This window comes from Puma concolor, chromosome A2, assembly GCF_028749965.1.
Source record: "Puma concolor isolate L17-30 chromosome A2, mPumCon1.1.hap2, whole genome shotgun sequence".
NCBI classification, from domain to species: domain Eukaryota; kingdom Metazoa; phylum Chordata; class Mammalia; order Carnivora; family Felidae; genus Puma; species Puma concolor.
Window position 1 is genome coordinate 2,534,255 of NC_141668.1, and position 23,225 is coordinate 2,557,479.

General features: G+C 56.4%; 1 long non-coding RNA gene across 1 annotated transcript in view; it reads right to left on the reverse strand.

Annotated features, from left to right (window-relative positions):
* Nucleotides 1-3,272: 3,272 nt before the first annotated feature.
* The window catches only part of LOC147582917 (uncharacterized), a 57,328-nt gene continuing 37,375 nt past the window's right edge, over nt 3,273-23,225 (reverse strand). Inside the window, exons 3-4 of the long non-coding RNA XR_015243615.1 lie at nt 3,932-4,048; nt 3,273-3,602 (exon numbers count right to left, since the gene is read on the reverse strand). This is a non-coding gene — a long non-coding RNA (uncharacterized LOC147582917). The remainder of the gene's footprint in view (nt 3,603-3,931; nt 4,049-23,225) is intronic.

Consider the following 23,225-nt stretch of genomic DNA (forward strand, 5'->3'; position numbering starts at 1 on the left):
CATCTGGCCCTAACCCTCAGTGGACCTCAGGTGAGCCGTCAACCAGGCCAGGTCTCCAGTGGGAGCAAGAAAACCTGTCTTATCTCCTCCCTGACCTCCCGCAGGATGCAGGAATATGAGGAATATGAGGAATCTGGAACAGGCTGCAAACACAAGCTGTCACAGAATTAAAGAACGACTCCAAGACGGCAAACACGGTGTTGGCCAACCTGCACAGCTCACGGAAATTCTCCACGCCTTAGTGTCTTCCTCCGCAAGACGGGATCGTTGGCCCAGGTGAGTGGCCTCCACCCCAGTCCATGAATCCAACCGGGGTATATCTCCTGAGCCTCTCGATTCCAGCGCTGAGGCAGATCTGCGGGGCCCGGAACCCACAACGGTGCCCCCGAAACTGATGCAGCCTGCCAGGTTGGCGACCACTGGCCAGCAGTGTCCAGAGGTCCTTCTGGCTCTGCAGCCGTGAGTCCTGCCGCGCAGTGACAGGTACAGCACTGAGTGCAGAGCTCTGTGGGCGGGAGGGTCGCAGCCACCCCCCACCCCTGGCTCGTGGGTCCCACGGCCCTAAATCGCCACCCCCCAGTTGTCCAGGCTATCTGCTGGCCTCCTCCCCACGGTGGTGGAGTTTGTGAGAGACCTTATCTGCTCTGCTCATGCCCACGTTCCCAGGGTGGCACAGGCCCAGCCTGCTCCAGGGACGATGCTGCTTCAAGTTTCAGAAAGAAGCGCCCGCTGCTTCCCCTAGAAAGTTAGTCCCTTCACTCGCCATCGTCCACTTTGGCTTCTGTTCCAGAAGTGGGTGAGGACAGCTGAAACCCGATTTTTCTCTCCAGAAGCGTGGCCCCCTCTTCTCTGGCTTTCCTCCGGCTTCTGCCAGTTCCCCAGTCTGGGCCGGTCATTCCTTCTGGCCCACGCCGCCGCGGACCTACTGTGTGCAGGCAAGATCAGACACACGCTTGGGGTGTGCAGCTTGGTCAAGCTCGAAGAGCGAAGTCTCTCAATATTCTGGTTCCTAAAATGCTGGCATGACCACGGTGGGCCGATTTAGATTCTTGGCTCCCTTAAGGAATGCAGAAAATCTTCTGGAACTCCCCAGGTCGAGGGGACACGTGGAATGATAGCAGCAAGATATCTTTTGATAATGAGAGCGTCCCGGGCACCGGAGAACACGGCTTTCTCTCCTCGCCTGCTGAAGCGGGACCGAATTAGGCCATCTGGGCATACGGAGTCTTCACCGAAAGCCCTCGCCCCACACGTTGAACCCTTGGCTTAACACGGGGTCAGACGTGCCTGTGGCTCCAGAGCCCAGGACAAAGGACGCGTCTGTCTGAGCCTCACCTTCCTCCAGGAAGAACATCACCGAAGACCCACCACACGCCCTTCACCACAGGAGCGAGTTTTGAGAGAAACGGAGGGTGGGTCTGAGCGTCACCCCACCGGAAACGGTTCTCTCTAGGGCCTCGGACCCTCAGCTAGAAACACCCAGTGTGAGACCCCAGTTCAGGGCCTTCTGCCTCTGACCTCAGGCCAGCCTTAAATGTGTTGGTTACAGGGGTGTTCGTTTTTATCATAACTCGTCTGCGGGCAGCCACCACCAACTACAGATGGGCACAGCTCCTCGTGCCCTTGACCGAGTGGGAGGGGCCTGGGGTGCATTTCTGGGATTTTCCCAGTTAAACAAGTCCTTTTCCAATAGTATGCATGGGCCCCTAACTCACAGCGGCAGCCTTGGCCCCACCTCCTGCGCTGAGCCGCGAGCGCTCGCAACATGCGCTGGTGGGTGGCGGTGTGGGACCTCCTCTCCCCGTCCCGCGCCAGGTGCCTCCAGGCCTCCGGGTCCTGCTCTGGGCCCCGCAGGCCGTCCCCCGGGGGCTGCACTGCCTCCTGGCCAGCGGGGAGCTCCGGCAGGACACCGGCAGGTGGAGGAGAGACGCGGTCAGGTGTTCCTGCTCTGGCGGCCGCGCCCTTGACGGGATGGTGCCACACGCGTGGCCCAGCCCTGGCCACTCTCCACAGCGCGAATCACGCCCACCATCGCCGCCAGCCCGGCCACCTCCCTGCCCACACTGGCTGTGTGAGCCCCGCACACACGCCTGCACCCAGCCCCCGCGTGTGCTGGTCCTCAGCTGCGAGGAAAGTTCTGTCTCCTGCTGGGCCCCCGCCTGACTCTGACACTCGTCACCACGCCTGCAGCCCCGCACCCCTCCAGCAAAGCCCTCCCGGGCTATCCAAGTGACAGTGGTGTTTCCCCCGTAAACTCTTAGTATGTCTGCATTGGGGGTTCATCAGAAGCCATCTGATGTTTAGAGTCACATGTCTGGTCTCCCACAGGGTCTTGTAAGGTCCCTTACACGGTGTGTGTAAGCCCCCCGAGTTCCGGAGCCGCCCCTGCTGCGGGGGCAGGAAGTTGGCCTCTGCCGCGTCTGCCCCGTTGTGTACCTCGAGCGCTGTGCCCCTCTGTGTCCCTGTCCCTTCCGTGTTGTCCCTGCTCCCCCTGCCCCCCCAGCTCCCCACCTTCCAAGGCCCAGCAGCCGGGATGACGGACTTAGAGCGGCCCAGTCCGGTGTTACCCCGAGTCCTAAGGAGACGGAACCCCATGTCCCCTAAACACGCCAGAGGCGACACGGCGCCTCCCCAACCCCCGGCTCCGGCAGAGTGCCTTCTGCCCGAAGCCAGGTCTGGAACGCAGCCGGGCGGACGGCAGGACCCCTCGGCCAGGGTGCTGCCCCACCCTCCCCGTCCTGCGAGTGCTCCCGTTCTGTGCCGTGTTCGTCCCGGAACCCCCACAGGTCGTCAGGCAGGTGTTGTGACTCAGCTGAGTCCCAGACACGGGGAGCAGCTGCCTGGTGCCGTCCGGTTAGAGAGTGACACTTGGGGACTGTCCCGTAAACCCCAGGAAGCGTGGAGCCCCGGGGTCAAACGGCAGCTGGCCCGTGGACCACACTGACCCCTCTGACGGTGAACACCGCGGGGCTCTGCCCTGCTCCCCCTGTAAGCCTCGTCCACAGAGCCTGCAAAGGGGCCTGGGCGGGTGTCCTCTTAGCTGGACAGCTGGGCCCAGGGAAGGGAGGGAACGTTCCCAAGGTCCCACGGCGAGGTGTGCCACGGCCGAGACGGGCACCGTGGCCCCGGTGTGGCAGCCCCAGGAGCCCCAGGCCTCTGACCAGCGTCCTGCTCCCACCCCCGAGCCCCACCCCCCTTGGATCTCACCACCGCCCCTGCTCCCCCTCTGTGTCACAGGAGCCCAGATGGTCACCCCGCAGCGAGCCGGGGCTTGGCTGGCAGACGGAACCGACAAGCACGGGGAGCGTCCCCACCAGCGTCGGTCACCGCACGCCTGCCCCAGCCCGCGGGGCTCCCTCCGGGCGCCCACGTGCTGGACACTGTGAACAGAGCAGGCCGTGGAGCGGGAACGGGAGGAGGAGGAGGGGAGGAGGAAGGAGAGGAGCGGTCAGTGCAAGAGAAGGAGCCCGGGGCTCTGTGTAAGGGGGAGGCCGGCTTCGGGGATCACACTCAGCCAGCAGCTCTGCACGGAGGCCCCGGGGGGCCGCAGGTGACTCCCGGCTCCAGGAGGGGCTCCGGTGACTCCCGAGTCGGCCAGCTGTCTGGGGAAAGGGCCAGGAATCCCAGTAAGAAGCGTGGCTCCCCCTCCCTGCCTCCCCGTAACCCTCCCCTCCCCTCCCCGCTTTATACTCCCCTCCCTTCCCTTCCTCCTCCTTCCCCTCCCCTTTACACGCCCTCCCTCTCCCTTCCCTCCCCTCCCCCCCCTCCCCCTTCCCCCTCTTCCCCCTGTCTCTAAAACACTCTAGCTCAAGGCAGAGAGAAGGGGTAAAACACCTTTGGGAAACCGTCTGGGTGAGAACAAGGGGTTAATTTTTTCAACATTCGAGAGGAGCAAAGTAGCCAGAGAAAATGTGCCCAGAACACTTCCTACCCTGCAAGGTCAGAGCCGGAGCCGGTCATTAAAGAACGTATTAATCTTGGTGTTGCTGCTTGACATCTTGTGGCACGTCAGGAAACTTCTGAGGAGCTATAATTGTACAATCCAATACTGCAAGAGAGGACGAGAAGACGCTCCTGTTCCTGGATCCGCCTCACGCCCGTCCGGATATTTTTATAAGTGACCGAGTCCCGGGCGGAAGGGCCGTGACTCAGGACCCGTGTGTCTGTGGACAGGTGGTGCGGGGAACTCTCCGGAATGGGGCCTCTGCTAGGAGTACATCATACACCTGGGATTCGCCCACGCAGGCACAGACAGGAAAAGGCAGGACCGCTGTCCCCCAGAAGGGACCCGGGTGGCAGGCAGTTGATGCTAAAGAGCCTAGAAGCCACCCACAGGTGGACCGGCCCCCACTTTGTCCTCACCCGGCTCATCACTCTGCTGTCACTGCCCCCACGGTGCCCCCAGTGTGGCGAGCACACTCACGCCCGGAGCGGGAGAAAGACGCAGCCACCAGGTAGAGCGCTGAGGCCGAGTCCTGCGCTGAGTGAGCCCCCGAGTGTCCGCGTCCGACGAGGGCTTGCCGTGCGGCCGCTGCGTCTGGGACCCGTGCGCCCACCCGGCGCAGGGACCCCACCGCTCCGACGACACCCCCGACTCTGAGTGGCCCAGGAATTCATCAGTTAATGACCGTGTGCCTCCCGTCCCAGGGCCCGGGCCCCCTGACGGAGAGATGGTGCTGCTCAGAGCCACTGTGGTCTGGAAAGGCACCGTCCCCTTTGGGGCCCCCTGCCCTTGCCATTTGGCTCTTGGTTTTCAATCCACACAGATGATTCCTCCGTTTACCCCTCCCTTATCCGCTGCCTGCTCCCCTCTTCTCCACAGCGGGCATCACCTTGGGTTGGCCCTAAGGTTCTGTTTACGTGTCGACCATTTGTCTCCTCTCACCAGACGTAAGAATTTTTGTCTATTCTGTGGACTTCCTGGGCCCCTGTTACCTATCACGAGCACAGAAGATGCTCGTAAATATCTCCATGAGAGAGAAAGAGGGTCCGTCAACCGACCAAAGAAACCATCCAAAGCCCCCTTTCCCGTCATTCTGCTTGAAGCAAAGGGCTTTCTGACCAAGCCTGGGTGGCAGGTGAAACAGGGATCTGCCCAATCCTGCTTCCTTCCCGACTTGCCAGCCGCTCCTCCCAAGCCTCCCCCACTGACCCCTCCACCCACACCCCTCCTGCACCCCCATCCCCCCCGCCACCCTCCGCCCACACCCACGCCCCCCTGCACGCCCTGCTCCCGCCCCGGTATCCCCGCCCCCGCCCCACTGGCCTGTGGTCTGCTGTCAACAGGTGAAGTCTAGTCACGATCCCACAGGTGTCACCGGTCACAGGCCTCAGTCGGCCGCCCCGGCCTTCAGGGACCCCACAGCCTGCCCAGCGCCACTCCCTGGAGGCCGGGCATCCTCTCCCTGCCCAAGGCCCCAGTCCCTCTTCGGTGCCCTCACGAGTGAGGACGGCCCTCAGCCACGAGCCCACGGCGGGAGCCCTGGACCGAGACTGGGTTTTCACTCAGCCCTGCCGCCCACGAGCTGAATGGAAAGCTATGTTTTCTCTGAGTTTTCTCTGAGTTTCCTGCTCAGGGAAATGGGCAGGGCACAGGTGGCCCGACTTGCAGGGTGACACTGAGAAGCAGAGGAGGCCACCGCTGTCCCACACGCGGCTGACCTGCCCCCAAATCACCTCATTGCTTATTTCCCTATAGCCACTAACAAGTCACAAAAGGTGTTTACAAGCCTGAAAGGCATTCCCCCGGGAACTGTCCGTTGTAAGCAGGCTCAAATCCTTGAGAGGCAGGAGGGTTCCGGCATCAGTCGGCAGAGGGAACGCACCTGGACAAGAACGTTTTCGGGGACGAGAGAACCAGGACTGAGCGGGACGAGGCAGCTGCGTCTGAAATCCTGAAACCACGACACCAGAATTGACACCCAGCTGTCGAGTGTCCTGTCCCAGAAGCCACTTTCCAGGCAACCGTGGTTACCCGGTGGCTTGGGAACAAGGGCCGTCCCCCTCAACTCCGACCCGTGCCTGCTGGGCACTCGGGACCCGGTAACTTGGGGGTGGAGACAGTTATTATTTGTCTGAGGGGGACAGAGCTCTTGCCCACACCGGCCGGGCCCCGCTGCCCGCGGGAGGCCAGCGCCCATCTCCCCATGGTGTTTCCAGCCCTCGCGGACCCAGGCGCCGACCTTCTCCACACGGGGGGTTCCCACCGCCCCACAGCTGTGTCGTCCTGGGCCCGGCAGGTGCCTTTCACGTCAGGGCTTCCACAGACAGAGCCACCAGGAAGGTCAGGGGCCAGGTCACCGCAGGCTCCCGGAAGCCGCAGCTCCCCGCAGGGGCACCGCCAATCGGTGGGGGGCCTCGCCCCAATCCCCGCACCCCCCTGACGCGTGCGAGGACCCTGAGGAGTGTGCCTCAGGGTCAGCAGAGCCGTCGGCCCGGCCGCTGCGCCCTCCCCACAGCACACGGCATTCTCCGCGTGGTCTGAAGGCCCGCTCGTTACGACACAGCACACTTCAGACTCCTACAGGCTTTGAACCGGACGGACAGCAAAGCCGGGTATTGAGAAAAGCTGGCACTTGGGGCCCCATTGTCCCCGGCGCGAGTGGGCCTCCGTGCCCAGACTTCCCTCTCCCGAAGGTCAGCGAGCAACGTGACCGAGCGGGGCAGGCGCGGGGTGAGCCAGCCTTTGGGAAATGAAAATCCTTTTGTTGTCCGGCCTGGAAGGTCAGAAGTTGCCATTTGAGACTGCCTGGACAGCAGGAAGTCCACCCCCGCGAAGGTGACAGCATCTGGGGCAGAAGTCAGCATCACGGCATCTACCAGCCACGTCCCGCCCAGCAAAGGCCCATTATCCCATCACAAACAAACGCCATTGTGATCCAGACGCGGTCGGCAATAAAGGGTGCTTGTTTGAAAGGCCAGCACACAGCGGGCCCGAGGAGAGGTGGCCCACAGCACAGGGCCAGGCACTCGCCTCGGGAGAGCTGCCCACCTCACCCGGCATCTCCGTGCCGTTCAAGCGTGGCCAGTTCTCACTGGCCGTGGTTCTTCTGTCCTGTAGAGTCGCACAGACACCGAATTCGCAGGCACGGAACCGTGGCTTCTAGCGGAAACACAGGGCTAGGTTCCCGCGAGCCTCCGCTCACGACGTTTGCGTCCACTGATCGATACAACACCCTTGTTTTACGTGTGTTTCTGTAGAGACGCCATAGCGAATATACATTCTTGACCCGTTAACATCGAACTCATGGCCCACAGCGCCGTAACTCATGCCCAACTGAACTTATTCGGCACAGGTGACTTGCCCGAGAGGCACGTCGGGGACACTGGACGGCACTTTGGCACCGTGCCTGGGGACACCTCACATGGAGAAAACACCGAGAAAAGGTGCGCAGATGCGGGAAAGACGGCGGTAGGTGCGCCACGAAGAGGTCATTTGTTTACAGCATGACGGGCGGTGCCTTGTTCAGCCCCAGCTGGGAACGTGCACGTCGGGCACCCAAATCTGTCACCTGTTGCTCTGTTCATGTCCACAAATGACCACCAAAGCGCCCGGAATATTGATTTTAGGGTTATAAATGCACGTTGGCGGGGAGCCTGATTTGCACACAGAGAAAAGGTTGCGTGTGCAAAGGTCCACTGCTCAGCATGAAGGCCCGGGTCCTTCCCGGGCGTCCCACCCAAACTCATCGCTGCTCAAGAATCATTAAGACCTTACAAACAGCCTCGCCTACACCCAAGCGGCCTCAGGAGGGTCCTGCGCCCGCGACAGCACCAGGCTCTGCTGGTGTCCCCGTGGGGACGTCACCAGGGTGTGGCGGGAAGACCAGGTTGCCCAGCAGAAGACCGCTCCCTCAGCTCTCAGACGGCTGGGCCTCTCTCCGTCGGCCTCTGGAGTCTCAGAGTAAACTACGCATCTGCCTCTTGCACGTCGGCCGGACCCGACCGCGTGATTTTGTGGAAAAGTCTCCAATCTGGCTGCATCTCTCATCTACTCTTGTTTTCCTCTTCTCTCTGGACAGCTGTCCTCTGGGCAGCGGGAAAGAGAATTCCTGAGAATTAGCGTCAGCCTCCAATCTGTTTCGGAAGAGGCGGAAGAGGGAGACAGTGAGCAAATCAGTGCAGCAGGAGAATCTCCGACACGGCCACCCGACCTTTATCAGCCCGGAGAGGACGGCCGCTGGGCTCAGCGTCCTTGCCATGCGAGTGGGGAACGGCCATCCAGAGGCTTCCGAGAGAAGGAAAGTGCTGGAAGCAAAGCGCTTTACCCGCTGGTTTACCCACGTCGTTCGTTAACACCTTGATGGCAAGAGCAGAAATGACAAAAGAGAAGCTCTGGGGGTGTGGGAAGAGGGGTTCGGAGATCGTGCCGGGGACAGGGGAGAAGTGATGCACAGCCAGGTGGAGCCCACCAGGAGGGGTAGTGGTTCCCCAAAGGCGAGTTCCACCAGCTTCACATTGTTCTTAGGACAGACCGTGGCGCACAGCATCCAGGCAGTTCAAACCACGCCTTCAGAATCACCTAGAACGTCCACCGAGGGAGGCAGCGGCAGTTGCCAAACCCCAGACCCTGCCCCAGTTGGGATCTCGCTCCTAATGTTTGCCTGTAATGGTTTGAGAGTGATTCCCTCCGTCAACCCCAAGTACGGCTAAAACTCTTTCCTCTCTGGAGGGAACCGGGGTAGCCACCCCAGCAGAAACCGAGTTCGTCTCAGCGTTGATGGAGCGACGGCCACCTGCCAGAGTCCTGCCGGCCGCCGGGGCTCAGGGGTGAACGCGAGGCGGCCCCGTGCGCAGGCCCAGCAGCGGCAAACACTGCACAAATGGCTTTAAGAAGAAAAGTAGAAAAGTCGTTATCATAATTGACATTGAGGACTTTCTTGGATTAAAAAAAAAACAAAAAAACAAGATGTAGGTGTCCAAACTGCTACCCTCTTAAGAACGAAGGGGGATGGGCTAGATGGGTGACGGGCTCTAAGGAGGGCACTTTCGGGATGAGCCCTGGGGGTCGTATGTAAGAGACGAGTCACTGGGTTCTACTCCTGAAGCCGAAACCACACTGTATGTTAGCTAACTTCAATCTACATAAGATATATATATATATTATATGGGGGGGGGAAGAACCAAGATCTGGGACTATTCCTTGGAGCCTGTCACCTCCTGTCTCCTGGCTGCAGGTGCCCGTCACCCCGGTCCCGCTCCGGTGCCCCCAGCCCTTCCTCTGGCAATCCCGGAGGACTGCAGGGAGGGGAGGTCAGGGGGAGCCTCTGAAGCCCTGGACAGACCCAGCCGGAGCCGGCCCACGCTCAGTGAACCCCTGTGGCAGAGCCGGGAACTCCAGGATCAAGAGGTGGCCTTGTTCCTCATTATCCTTGTGGCTCGGTCGGTTGTCACTGTCCCTGGTCGGGGACGGGCTGTCACCGGCCCTGCTGGTCCCAACTCAGCAGCCTGTCCAGCCTGCACGGCCACGCCTGTTCCCTCCTCTGGCTGCCCACCACCACGAACCCCGTCTCCCGGAGAGGAAGCTGGACGTGTCGGGCCTTCCCCTGCCCTAGAGCTTTCTCCCGGGAGCCAAACAGCAGACACGCTGACCAGGAGGAGGTGGGGATGGGCCCTGGTGACGTCTGGCCTTGGGACACATCAGGAAGCGTCCCTCCCAGAGGCCTCCTCAAGGGGCCTCCTTCCAGCCCCGGGGTCTCTGCTCCTGTGCCCACCTGGGCCTCAAGCCCTCCCTCACTCCCCTCGCGGCCTGGCCCACGGCCACACGGAAGTGGGGAAGGTGGAGTGGACACCTCGGTTTATGGGGCACCGCGTGCTGGTAAAATGGACTCTGTTAGAACAGCCCCCCCGCCCGAGAAATCAGCGAGGGGCCCCGTCCGCCCAAACACAGCCGTGACGGCAAGTTCTCTGTTCGAGACCCTCTGGGGCCGGACGCCTCCCTCTGGGAGGGACCTGATGAGAAGCGGAGACGAAGCGACACGTCCCCCTCTCGGAAGGCGAGGCTGGAAAGGGTGAGTGTCCAGGCTTCACCCATCACGGCGAGTCTGTGCACCTCCCTGTCACCTCCACAGGGCGCGGGCACAGGGCGCGGGCACCTGCAGGCAGGCAGCTTCTGCGTTTCTCAGCCCGGAAGGAATAAGTGTGGACTGCACGCAGACCGAGAATAAAGACACAAGCCGAGCGGGGAGAAGGACACCTGCTTACGCGGCTTCGGCTGCACAACACCCCGGGGGACGGTTCGGATACCGCGTGACCAGGATGGGGCGCGGGGTCCCTCACGTACCCATGGGAGAGGTTGGCCCTCTAGGAGGGAGCTGAGCGCTGGACGTGATGAAGGGGCTCTCGTGCGTTCAGACCCCCTCCTAGGAACAGGGCCACCCCAGGCCATGTGACGTGGGGGGCACCTGGGGAGGGAGGCAAGCTCTTCCCTACTGCTCACAAGGGCTTGGGGCACAGATGCCCTCACGCTGCCCGCTGCCCCACTCGGGGAGCACGGGGCAAGACCCACAGGCCAGCCGCGCACGGTGCATTTGACACGGGGCGTGGGGTCCACGCCGGGCTCCAACCCATCGACTCTGCACCCGGGCCGTCTTCGATTTCCTGCAAAGGGCATGACACACGGCCGGGGTGGGAACCGCGAAGACAGTCTGTGGGAAGGCGTTGGACAGAGCGGCTCCCGGCAGCACCGGGTGCAGACGCTTCGCGGTGCACAGACCGCGATTTCGAGCCCCAGCCTGCCCTCGAACGCCGTGGGGCCGTCGGCGCTGGAGGCAGAGGGATTTTCCCGGATCCGGGACTTCCGTGCAAAAACCAGGAGCACCCGGCGGACGGCGGAGTTAGGTGGTCATTTGAGTTTGCGAGCGCCCACATCACCCCCTGGAAAGTGGACACGTACCATCTGACTCGGAGCGCCAGAGTCCTTTCTTGTCCATCACGTGCGGCCCCCACGAAGACACGCATTGTCCTCCTCACGGAGTGGCCGGGGCCGCCCGGAGCAGTCCCACGGCCCGCACGGCCCACCCGCCGGCCCCCACCGAGGAAGGCTGCGCGCAAGAGAGCCGAGACTCGAGCCAGCAGGACTTGGAGACGCAGGGGCGGAGGGAGGGAGGACACACTGGCCGGAGGGCAATGGCGAGCACCGGTCCCGCACGGCTCACAGCCTTACCCAGAGTATGTAAAGCCACAGCACGCCTTCTCTGGGTATTCCGAGAAACGGGGTGCAGGGGGGAGGCCAACATCCTGCATGCTTGTCAGATACAGGCTTTAGGCCAGGAAATACACATGCTGACGATCCCTCCTTCTTTCAAGTGCAAGTGACTATATATAAAGACTTGCTTTCAAAAACTATAAAGGTGCAAGAAGAAAGGAAGGAAGGAGAGAGGGAGGAAGGAAGGAAGGAAGGAAGGAGAGAGAAAGGAAGGAAGGAAGGGAGGAAGGGAGGAAGGAGAGAGGGAGGGAGGGAGGGAAAACAAAGGCTCTCAGGGCACACCCTGAAAGCCACACTGTGAATTTCAAGTATTTTCCCTCTGAGGAGGTACTGTCTCTGGAGCCTCAGGGCCGTGTTCTCTCCGGTCACTGGCAGGTGGAGCTGCCCGTGGGGCAGCTCCGAACCTGGGAAAGCCAGCCAGTTGGCAGAGGGGAAGGTGGCCGTGCTCCAGCAGCAAAGAGTCTGGTCGTCGTCCAGTCTAGGGGCGGGGGGAGCGGCAAGCAGTGAGAACATATGGACCCACATGCAGATCGACAGAGTCGAGAGCCCAGAAAGAAACACTCACATCTGTGGTCAGGTTAACTCCGACCAAGGTGACCAGAAGTCGGATGGGAGAGGAATAGTGTTCCCAAGGAAAGGTTCTGAAAAAGTGATGTCCGCACGAAAGCAGGGATCCAAACTCCTTGTTTTCCTGTGGACATCAGTATGTATAATAAATAAATATATATATACATATGCATGTAAATAGATAATGCCAAAAGTACCAGCAACCAAAAAACGAGATACCCTGGATTTCTTCCACTTAAAAACTTCTGTGCATCAAAGGTCATTCCAAAGAGAGAAGACCCCACTTTCTCATGAATGGGCTGGGAAAATAGGAGGAAATACCTGATAATGATCTAGTATCCACGAAGGCAAACAACCCAGGTTTTTAAATTTTTTTTAATATTTATTTATTTTCAGAGAGACAGAGAGGGAGACAGAGCATGCGAGCGGGGGAGGGGCAGAGAGGGAGGGAGACACAGAATCCGAAGCAGGCTCCGGGCTCTGAGCTGTCGGCACAGAGCCCGACTCGGGGCTTGAACCCATGGACCATGAGATCGTGACCTGAGCTGACGTCGGATGCCCCACCAACTGAGCCACCCAAGTGCTCTAAACGACCCAATTTTAAAATGGGCAAAACAGGGGCACCTGGGTGGCTCAGTGGGTTCAGCATCCGACTTCGGCTCAGGTCGTAATCTCATGGTCCCTGAGATTGAGCCTTGCGTCGGGCTCTGTGCTCACAGCTCGGAGCCTGGAGCCTGCTTTGGATTCTGTGTCTCCTCCCCTCTCTGCCCCTCCCCTGCTCACACTCTCTCTCTCTCTCTCTCTCAAAAATAAATAAACAATAAAAATGTTTTAAATAAATAAAGTTAAAAAAATTTACTGAGTCGCGTGCATTAAGATGGTGAATTTTATGGTAAGTGGATTTTGTCTCAATTTACAAATAAAATGCAAAGGAAAACCAACAAGGGCCAGAGCGATCTGGGCCTGGGAGGACGGGGCGGTGGCGGGGCGGGGGGGGGGGGGGGGCGGGGGTGTCTCCTGTCCATGCACACCACGGCTCCCAAGGAGGCGGCTGCAGTGGCCATGGGGACCAGCACTGGCTGCACAGATTCCCACAGCACCCGGCCACCAGCGGGGTCCCCAGGCACAGACCGTTGTTCCCTCCCGCGACCGCAGCACTCACTCTGGCTGGACGGGAGGCGAGAAGGAAGTGAGCCGTCTGGACAGCTGTCCAGGGTAAGAGGGGCCGCGGGGAGAGGCCAAAGGAGCTTTGACAGAAGCTGAATGGCTTCCAGAGCTGGGGGTCCTGGCCGCCCGAGGGAGGGGGCGGTGGCCGCGCTCCGTGTGGCCTGCGGGCAGCGGGGCCCAGAGTGGGTCCAGGGGCCCGCCCTCACTCCCCGGACAGTCAGAGTGGCTGTGCCTTCTGCTGAGAGCGGGTGCTGTCCCCCAGACTTCCTTCAGTCCTTCCAACTCACAGGGCGAGCGCGTCTGCCCGTCTTGGCTCCCTTCCTTCTGGGGGAGAAATTGAGGCAGAGAAGAGTCTCGTGAGACTTCTTTCAGCCTTGGCCAGCCCAGCTGGGCCACTGTCAGCAGGACATCCCCGAGACGGGGCCCCAGCAGGCACAACAGGGGCACTGAACCGGGAAGAAGTCAGGCTCCCGAAAAGCCCCGGTTGGTAAGAACAGGAGGGTCTCTCTCAGGTGCCTTTCTTCCCCCCTGCCCCTCCCCCAGGGACCCAGCTCACTCCTCGTAGTCCTCGGGGCCAGGCAACGAGCCAGTAGATGGCCCAGCTCACTGTGTACGCCCTCTCTGCGATCTCACTCAAAACCACGCTGTCCTTCCAGAGCGCTTCTGCGTCTGTTCATATCCCTGCCAGGCCTTGAGATCCATGATGGCCGGTGGTTTTGCTCACAGTGCCTTAGACCATGCTGCTCAATAAATATCACTGAGGGAAAGAAAGAGAGAGGGAGGGAGGGAGGGAGGGAGGGAGGGAGGAAGGAGGGAGGGAGGGAGGGAGGAAGGAAGGAAGGAAGGAAGGAAGGGAGGGAGGAAGGAAAGGGAGGGTCAGGAATTCGATGTTACTCCTCTCTAAAGAATGTTTACCATGAAAGAGATTCTTGGCGTCTCAGCAAGAGAAGGTCACTCAGTCGGGTCTTCTCCCCAGAACCAGAGCCCCTCGCTGGCCACCCAGCTCCTACCTTCCCAGGCAGCCCAGCCCCCTACCTGCAGGCCATCTTCCTGGACACCCATCCATCTCTCGCCCCCACTGGCCTTCGCAGGTCACACCCTCTCTGTTCAGGATCGGGGACCCTCCTCCAGGGATGCTCATAAGATAAGCCTCCCTGCTCACTGCCCCCGTCACCTCCTCCGACACCAAAGAGAAGGAGGAGGAGGAGGAGGAAGGGGAGGGAGGAGGGGAGTCCATGGGGAAATACAGACCTCATGGCCCAGTGTCCTTGGCCACGGATCTGGGGGCCGGGTGAGCTCACGGCTCCTGGAAGGGGAGGGAAGGGCTGCCCGGTCAGCAGTGACTCAGGCCGCTGCTTTTTGTTCTTGGTCGACAAAGGGGGGACAGTGGGCAGGCTCGGGGCAGAACAAAGAGGTTCTGTGGGGCAGTACCACACAGAGGGCAGAGCTGCTGAGCGGACACTCGGGAAAGAAAGAAACCCCTTAGCCGTGGGCTGGGGACCGAGCGGAAGTGCAGAGTCACCCGTGAGTTTCCCAAAAGGCAAACGCACGCTCCCAGGGGGGGCGGAGGACACAGAGGCCTCGCGGGGGAAGGTGTACGGGCGGCTCTCTGTTCCACCAAGGGGGAGGGCCAGGAAGCCACGGCTCGTCCTCTGCCTGCCCCCTCTGGCCCGGCCTGGCCCCCTTCTCTCCAGGGCCCCCAGAGCTGTCCCGTGTCTCTGCAGGTCGGCCTGCCCTCTGCCCCGGGGATCGGTCTGGACCGGAGAGGGGGACGGCCTCTGAGGACAGCCGATGCCCAGGCTGCCTCCGGGTGGCACCCACGTCGCCACAGGTGCTGCTGGGTCCACCCGGGCCCCTGCCCTGCGGACCAGCGGCCCCCCGAGTGGGTGGCCAGCTCGCTCCCGCTGCTAGTGTGTGGCATCTCTCATCACAGACTGTGTCCTGGGCAGGGAGTGAGCTCACCGCCACCTGCCTGAGGCCCAAGGGACGGAGGGGTCCTGAAGACCCCAGCCCGATCGCATGCCTTGATTTGACTAAGACAATAATGGCTACTATCAACATCGCGTCTCCCGTGTGACGTCTTGCTGTCCTCGACGACAGCCGGGCGAGCTGGATACTGCCAAGGTCCCTCGCCGTGCAGATGGAGAGAGGGGGTCATGGGAGGTGAACAAACCCTCAAGGCCACGCAGCTTGTCATCAGTCAGTTTGGACTCAAACTCAGCCCTCCAGACAGAGGGACACTAGGTGCAGAGAGGCTTGGTGACCCGTCCAGGTGCACGTCTCGCACTGGCGAGAGGCAGAGCCGACAGAGAATGCAGGGTCTGGAATGTTCCCCAGAAGAGCTAAGCTAGCCCCAGCGCCCCTTCTCCAGTGTCCCTTGCTCAATCCCAGCCGTCCCCTCTCTGCCCCGTGGCCCGTCTCCTGGTGCTAACCATGTGCCCCTGGCTGCCACCACCTCCCAGCCAGACCAGGAAGGGGCAGCCGCTCAGAGACGAGTCTGAGTCGCTTACCCCGCTGTCCACACCAAAGACCTCACTCCTTCTCTCCGAGGTGTGGCCAGCTCGGGGACACAGGGCGAGGTGATGGTGGACCCTTCTCCGGGATCCTGGGGGACAATGCGGCGATCACGACAATGCTGATTTTCTTAACGTGATTGGACCTAACTTCAAGTGAACTGGGACTTTCCACAACGATACCTTCGAGAAGGCGTCAGAGCACGTTGTTTGCATGAAAAAGACGGTCTGCAGGAGCCTGCGCACGGCGTCGCCTGGGGTGCTCCGGGGTGAGGGGCGCCCGGAGCCGCCTTGCGTGACCTGCACACAGCCCGCAGGCAGAGTTCTCAGTGCAGGCACGTTGGGAACTGTAAAGGTTCTCTTTGCAAAGCACTTCCTTCCTCTGGAGCTGAGCAGACGGTGGCTGACATGGCCACACGAGACTCGCGGTCTTGGACACGCACGGGCGGTGAGGACGTGCCGAGCCCACACCTCTCAGGGACGCCACACGGGAGTCGAAGCGCTTTGGCCACGACAGCTTGCGGACAAAGCTTGGGTAGAACCGAGAATTCTCCTGTGAGCTAATAGCCCATCGAGAACATTCCTCCCTGCCTGGGATTCTGTCCCGGAGGGTGGCATTGTTTCCGAGGGGGTGAAAACCAAATACGTTTTCAAAGTAAGAGACCAGAGCAGAGATCCTGAGACCAAACGCCTCCCGCGTTCATCTGCCTGGTTGCTTCTGTCCCCAACCGTTGCTGGTCTCTCCCCCCCCACCCCCGCCCCAGACATGACCCATCTGGAGCCATCACCTGGGGGTGGGGGTTCTGACAAGTTGTAGGTGAGTGGGGCGCCTGGAAGAACAGAATAAAGTTACATGCTAAGGCGACCTGGTTCCTAAAACGACCCGGTTCCAGATCTTAGCCCCTGAAACTGCCTTGCTCCCGGGGTGACTGATGGAGCTTCCAAAGGTCAGGAAGACAGAGGGGAGTTATTGGACACCAGCATTTTACGGACTACTTACCAGGCGATCGTTACTTTTAGGTCACTCCTTAGAAGTTATCCCAACGGACAGTCTTGTCAGTTTGTGGATAAACTCAAACGTACGTGACACATCACTCCCGCGTCATGGGGACAGTTTCAAGGGCTTCGAGAGTCCGTCCTGTTGCTCCGCCATCGTGCCCAGGCACGTAATTTGTGCGCAAGTGTGCGGGGCTGTTGTGTGAAGACACAGTGCGCTGCCGGCTCCCTGGGAAGCATCTGTCTGCGCCGTGGCTGAGTGGCATCCCGTGACCCCGTGGATGCCTGACGTGAGCTTGCGGACAAGAGAAAGCACCCCCAGGACCGAGAGCCAACGATAAAGGCCACAGAAGCTCCCAGAGCAGGAGGGACGGCCTCGAGAGTCCCCGAGCGGCCCTGGGTGCGGGTTCCTGCACACGACGCTCGGGACCAGGGTTCATCTCACACCCTTTCCTTATCCTTGTGCTACGAGAAGCCGAGAAATGCCAGAAAGAAATTCATGGCGGATGGCTTTCAACGGCGCCCCTTCCAGGGTAGCCACAGACGGACGCAGCCACGTCCCAGGACGGTCCAGTAGACGGGAGGCGGCCACGGGCGGAGCCGAGCGGTGTCGACGGGCTCATTTCTCGGGGATCGGGGCCTCTGCAGACACCAGCCTCCACCCCGAGGGCCATGCTCCTCGACACCCATCCACACAGTAGAACAGCTAACAGGCGGGAGGCGGCACAAGCTTGAAGATACAGCTAATGTTCAAGTGACCCGATCAAAGTTCTTTTCGAAACCAGATAAGGAGTCCAGATATAACAGCAAAACTAAGCAGATGGAGTGTCTCTGGCAAGAGTCAGGGAGACCTAAGAACCCGAAACCTTTTTGGGTACCGGACGCCCCTCCTAGAGTTTCCCTTGTCCAGTTCGATCTGTAGAGTCCTTCCTTGCCTCGTAATAGCCCCCTCTTCTCTCTGATCCTGAAAGTATGCACGCTCACCGTCTGCAGTTTGGAACCTACAGAGAGGTAGCTCGTAATCTGCCTCAGGTCTATCAAGGGAAGTCAGCAACGACTATTCTCTGTACTTAATATGTATATCAAGCATTTACTTTGCAACGTTGGGCTTGCGAGATTTCTTACAAGTGGCCCCCTTTCTGCCCCTTGTTTTCCAATCCTCCATCTCATTAGCTCCCCTTCAAACTTGTGCGTGTGGTATCCCGCTACACAAATAGGGCGAACTTTAGTGGACAGGAGCCCCCCACTTTGCCGTTTCCGTGGTCTCCAATCTGTTGGTTTGATCAACAGCAATGAAATGAAAAGTACTACGTGTATTTTTTTTTTTTTTTTATTCTTTCTTTAGGAGAAATTCCTACAACAGGTGTATCGCCAGGTTTAAGCCGTTAGAATCTTGACAGAAAGTAATACAATTACTTCCAAAAAATTCTACTAATTTTCTCAGAGCTGCACAGGACAGCATTTGAATCACTCAGATTTTTCTGCCAGCCCTGGGATGATTGTGCTGTCACCTTGTCATTTTACCTCTGCTAATCTGACCACTAATTTTTTTTTTTTTTTTTTTTTTTTTTTTAACTTCACCGTAAATTATTTGACTACCAGTGGGGTTGGACAGTTTGCTTATTTTTACCGGCCACTTGTCGGACTCCTGGAAATTGTCTACTAATGACATTTGCTTATTTTTCTCTTTAGACGCTCAACTTTTCTGTGCTGAACCTTAGGAACATTTATACAGTTAAGAAATTTCACCGTTGTCTGTCCTGTGTGAATAGTCTCCCCAGTATATTTTGTTTACATTTTAACTTGAGATACTACTTTTAATTTGCAAACATTTTAAATGTAATATAGTCAAACATAAATATTGACCTTCTCCATTCTAAGATCAGACAACTGTTGCTCCGTTTTTTCCCCTCTGATTCTGTTTCTCACGTGGGATTATTTAATCACCATGAAATCTATTTTGCTGTCCGATAGAAAGAACCCCAACTTTTCCAGGCAGGAACCCCGTGCCCCAGGGGGTTATTCACTGAATAATCGATTCTCTCTCATTAATGTGATTCTGTTTAATATGTCTCCATATCTTTGACCTGCTACAACAAAGACACCATTAATTTTCTTTTCTGAAAATGTTTGTTTATTTCCACCTAGTATTTCTCTAACTTAGAATCACTTGGTCAAGTTTCAAAAATATCCTGACATGATTTTGATTGGTGTTACATGATATTTTTTTTTTAATTTTTTTTTCAACGTTTTTTATTTATTTTTGGGACAGAGAGAGACAGAGCATGAACGGGGGAGGGGCAGAGAGAGAGGGAGACACAGAATCGGAAACAGGCTCCAGGCTCCGAGCCATCAGCCCAGGGCTTGACGCGGGGCTCGAACTCACGGACCGCAAGATCGTGACCTGGCTGAAGTCGGACGCTTAACCGACTGCGCCACCCAGGCGCCCCGTTACATGATATTTTTTAATTAGTTACAGGAAAACTCTCCTTTATAATATTAAGCCTTTACAGTTGGGAACATGGCATGTATTTTCATTCAGTTAGATGAAACTAACGTTTGTTATTTGCATTCCGTGTATTTCTTACATTTATTTCCAGATACTTTATATACTGTAATGAATATGATCTTCTCTCCAAACTAGTCATTGCCAACATGCAGAACACTTGTTGGTTAGTATTTTTATACTGGAACTAGCCAATTTAGTACAAATCGTTTTAACAATTCAAATAGTATTTTCAACTTATTCTCAAGGTTTTTTAGGTGGACAATAAAATCATCAATAAGTTATAATAATCTTTAAAATTTGTCTTCTGCGGATGTGTATTATTTCTTTTTTTTCCAATTTTTTTATGTTTCATTTATTTTTGAGAGCAAGAGAGACAGAGCACGAGCGGGGAAGGGGCAGAGAGAGAGGGAGACACAGAATCAGAAGCAGGCTCCAGGCTCTGAGCCATCAGCACAGAGTCGGATGCGGGGCTCGAACTCACGAACTGAGAGATTATGACCTGAGCCGAAGTTGGACGCTTCGCCGACTGAGCCACCCAGGCACCCTGAAGATATGTATTATTTCTTATGTTTTTTTTTTAATCTAATTGCGTTGTTTAAAAGTTGTAGATCAACGTTACAGTAGGAAATTTAGCTCTCTTGATTCCTTCTTAAGTTTAACAGAGATTTCTTGATTGTTTTACTCTGATGTCTGATGTTAAGTTTGAGTTTAAAAGACAAAATATTGGGGCACGAGGGAGGCTCAGTCAGTTAAGTGGCTCTTGGTATCAGTGCAGCTCATTATCTCACGGTTCGTGAGTTTGAGCCCCGCATTGGGCTCTGCGCTGACAGTGTGGAGCCTGCTTGGGATTCTCTCTCTCCCTCTCTCTCTGCTCGCACTCTCTGTCTCTCTCTCAAAAATAACCATTAAAAAAAACTTAAAAGACAAAATATTAACCAAGCTAAGGGAGAGGCATTCCATTCTTAATTTGCTAGAACATTTTTTCAAGTTTATTTATTTTGAGAGGGACAGAGAGCATGAGCGGGGGAGGGGCAGAGAGAGGAAGAGAGAGAATCCCAAGCAGGCTCCATGCTATCCGCACAGAGCCAACACGGGGCTCAATTTCACAAGCCACAAGATCACGACCTGGGCTGAGATCAAGACTCCAATGCTCAAACAACTGAGCCACCCAGGCACCCCTAGAACCTTTTTTTTTTTTTTTTTTGGATCATTAATAGAGTCTCTTAGAAACTTACCAAGATGAACTTTTTTTTTAATCTTTAGGCCTATTGATGTCATTAATTACATTAATAGTATCCTTTACTAAGCCATCATCTCATTTCTGAAATCAGAATGTAGTATTCTTTCCATATTCTGCTGGCTTTGATGAGGCCATATTTTGTTTACAAAATAATGTGTCTGTGTGCATAAGCGACATTGGTTCGTAATTTTTCATGCTATTTTGGTCAAATATTTCATACTAATTTGGTCAAATCATCACGCTAATAATTCTTGAACAAAAATCACATGAACTTAATGAAATGAATTGGGAGATTTTTAATTTCGCGTGTGGGTGAACACACGTGAAACAACATGAAAACGATCTCTTCTACAACGAGTCCACGGTGCACCTACGGGAATGGCCAAAGTGCGGAAGGCTGCCAACGCCGAGCGCTGGCCAGCACGCGCAACACTCACCCGCGGCTGGTGGGGTGCAGAATGGTGCAGCCACTTGGGAGAGCAGTTTGGCAGTTTCTTATAAAACGGAATATATTCATTCTCACCGTAAGATCCAGGAATGATGCTTCGTGGTCCTCGCCTGAACGTGGTATTTACCTGAAAACTTATATGCATACAAAACCCTGCAAACACAGATGTTTATAGCAGTGTCCCTCTTAACTGACAAAACCTGTAAGCATCCAAGAGGTCCTTCAATCGGTGAGCGGCTACGTAAACCGTGGAACGCTGAGGCAATAGAATAGTATTAACACTAAAACTAAAGGAGTTATCAAACCATACAGAGAACGGAGGGAACTTAAAGGCATGTTACCAAGTGAAAGACGCCAACTGAAGAAGCTACACGCTGTATGATTCCAGTTCTGTGACATTCTGGAAAAGGTAGAGCTATGGGGACAGTAAATGAATGGGGTTACCAGAGGTTGGGGGGGAGGGAGGAATAGGAAGAACACCGAGGACTTTTAGGGCAGTGAGAGTGCAGACGCCGTAACCGTGGCTGCGTGTCCTTGCAATATTTGTTCAAGCCCACAGGACGCCCGCCAAGAGTGACCGCAAAATTGCGGACTTTCCGTGATGATGACGCACCCGTGTAGGCTCATCAGGTCTAACAGGTACACCATCTGGGAGAGGGGCCGATGGTGGGGAGGCTGTGTGTGTGCACAGGTGGGGGGTCCGTGGGAAGCCTCTGTAGTTTCCTCTCTGTCAACCTAAAACTGCTCTGAAAAAGGCTACAAAAAATTATCCCTAAAAACCTATCTCTTCCCTTTTGCCACTAAAATTGTCTGTACCCTAGACTTGTGTTTTCTGTTTGGGAGGTAATCACGTGACAACATTCACATTCATTCCAAGAACAGCAGTGTCCACACTTGAAACATCTTATCAGGTCAGTTTGGCTGGTCTCTATTTTCCCAGAAAATAATGCGATTTATCAAAATCTAGAAGCTTACAAGGATTATGACCATTTTCACATTCACTCTGATAACCTCATCTCACTTTCGTACCTCCTCTCCCATTTCCGACGTTTTGCATCTGTGTTTTCTCTCTTTTGTTTGGCTGTTTGGATGTCTTTTATCTCAATTTTCCAAACAGCCCGTTCATGGATCTATAATCCCTTTGGCTTTTCCTGTTTTCTAAAGAATTCATGGGGCTCCTGGGTGGCTCAGTCGGTTGAGTATCCAACTTCGGCTCAGGTCGTGATCTCATGGTCCGTGAGTTCTAGCCTTGCGTCGGGCTCTGTGCTGACAGCTCAGAGCCTGGAGCTGCTTCAGATTCTGTGTCTCCCTCTCTCTCTGCCCCTCCCCTGTTCATGCTCTGTCTCTGTCTCAAAAATAAATAAACGTTAAAAAAAAAAAAAGAATTCATTTCTGCACCTATCATGTGCTTTTCCTGTTCTTACTTTGCGTTTGTGCGTATTGTCTTTACCCCTTTCTTAACTTCCTGAGTGTCTAATGTATTTAATTACATTTTCTCCTGGATGGGAATGAATGAACTGAACACCCTAAATGTTCGTGAATCGTGCTTCGAACACCCCCATAAGGCTTGATACGTGGGGTTCCATCAATACAAACTAAACGTGTGTCACCGTTATTCCCTCTTTAATGCAACTTATTTTGCTGAGCGGTTTTTAACTTACAAAAGGTTTAGGGTCGGGGCTGCAACTTCTGGTCAAGCTGTAGGTAACGTTTGATCCTGATCTCAGTGGACAGAGATGAAGAGAAGGCAGTGGGCGGCACGCATGAGGAAACAGACAGGAGCTGTCAGAGCGTGCACACAACCCAGTGTGCCTTAGTGTTGGTCCACGACTGTGGGCACTGGGTGTCCAGACACATTTTCGAGGGTCCCTACCAGCACTCATGGAGAGCTCTGTCTTTTCTCTGTCTCCCCCTCTCCCTCTCTATATCTATCTCCTCCGAAAAAATAAAATAAATGCAAAACTCTCTTTAAAAAAAGAATAAAGCACTGTTTTAAAAATCCCAAAGCAAACTCTAATCATGGAGATTCCCAGTAAGAACCTCACCGTCCTCTGCAGAAACATGTCCTCGAGTGTCTCAGAATCATTTTCTCAGCCCACACGCGGACGGAAAGCACAGACTCAGGGATCGAGGGCAGCTGTCCCTCCACGTCTGCCGTCATCGGCTGCCTGCCCGCCACCCCGCCAATGGTGGGAATGCCGGCACCCTGCACAGGAGCCATCCTGGAGTTAAAGGCATTTTGCAACAGAGCACATCTCAAAGACTTCTTTGGGGAAACTTCTCAGTCCAAATGAGCTTTCGCTTCAGGATATGCCCCTTCCACACGCCCGCCTGTGACGGGTGAACAACAGCCACGTACACCCAGGCTCTTTGGAGAGGAGGAGGAAGTCAAGGGCATCGCCCACGAAGCAAGCGCTTGCCTGGGAGCTGACGAGAAGACGCTCCTGCGCCATTGACCCTGACCCACACCTGCGCCGCGGCCAGGACGCCAAGGCTAAGGCTTGAGTCTTCCCAAGACATCCTGCATTCCACATAACACCATCCACCAGAGTCCTACCCCCGGGCAGTTTAATCATTTC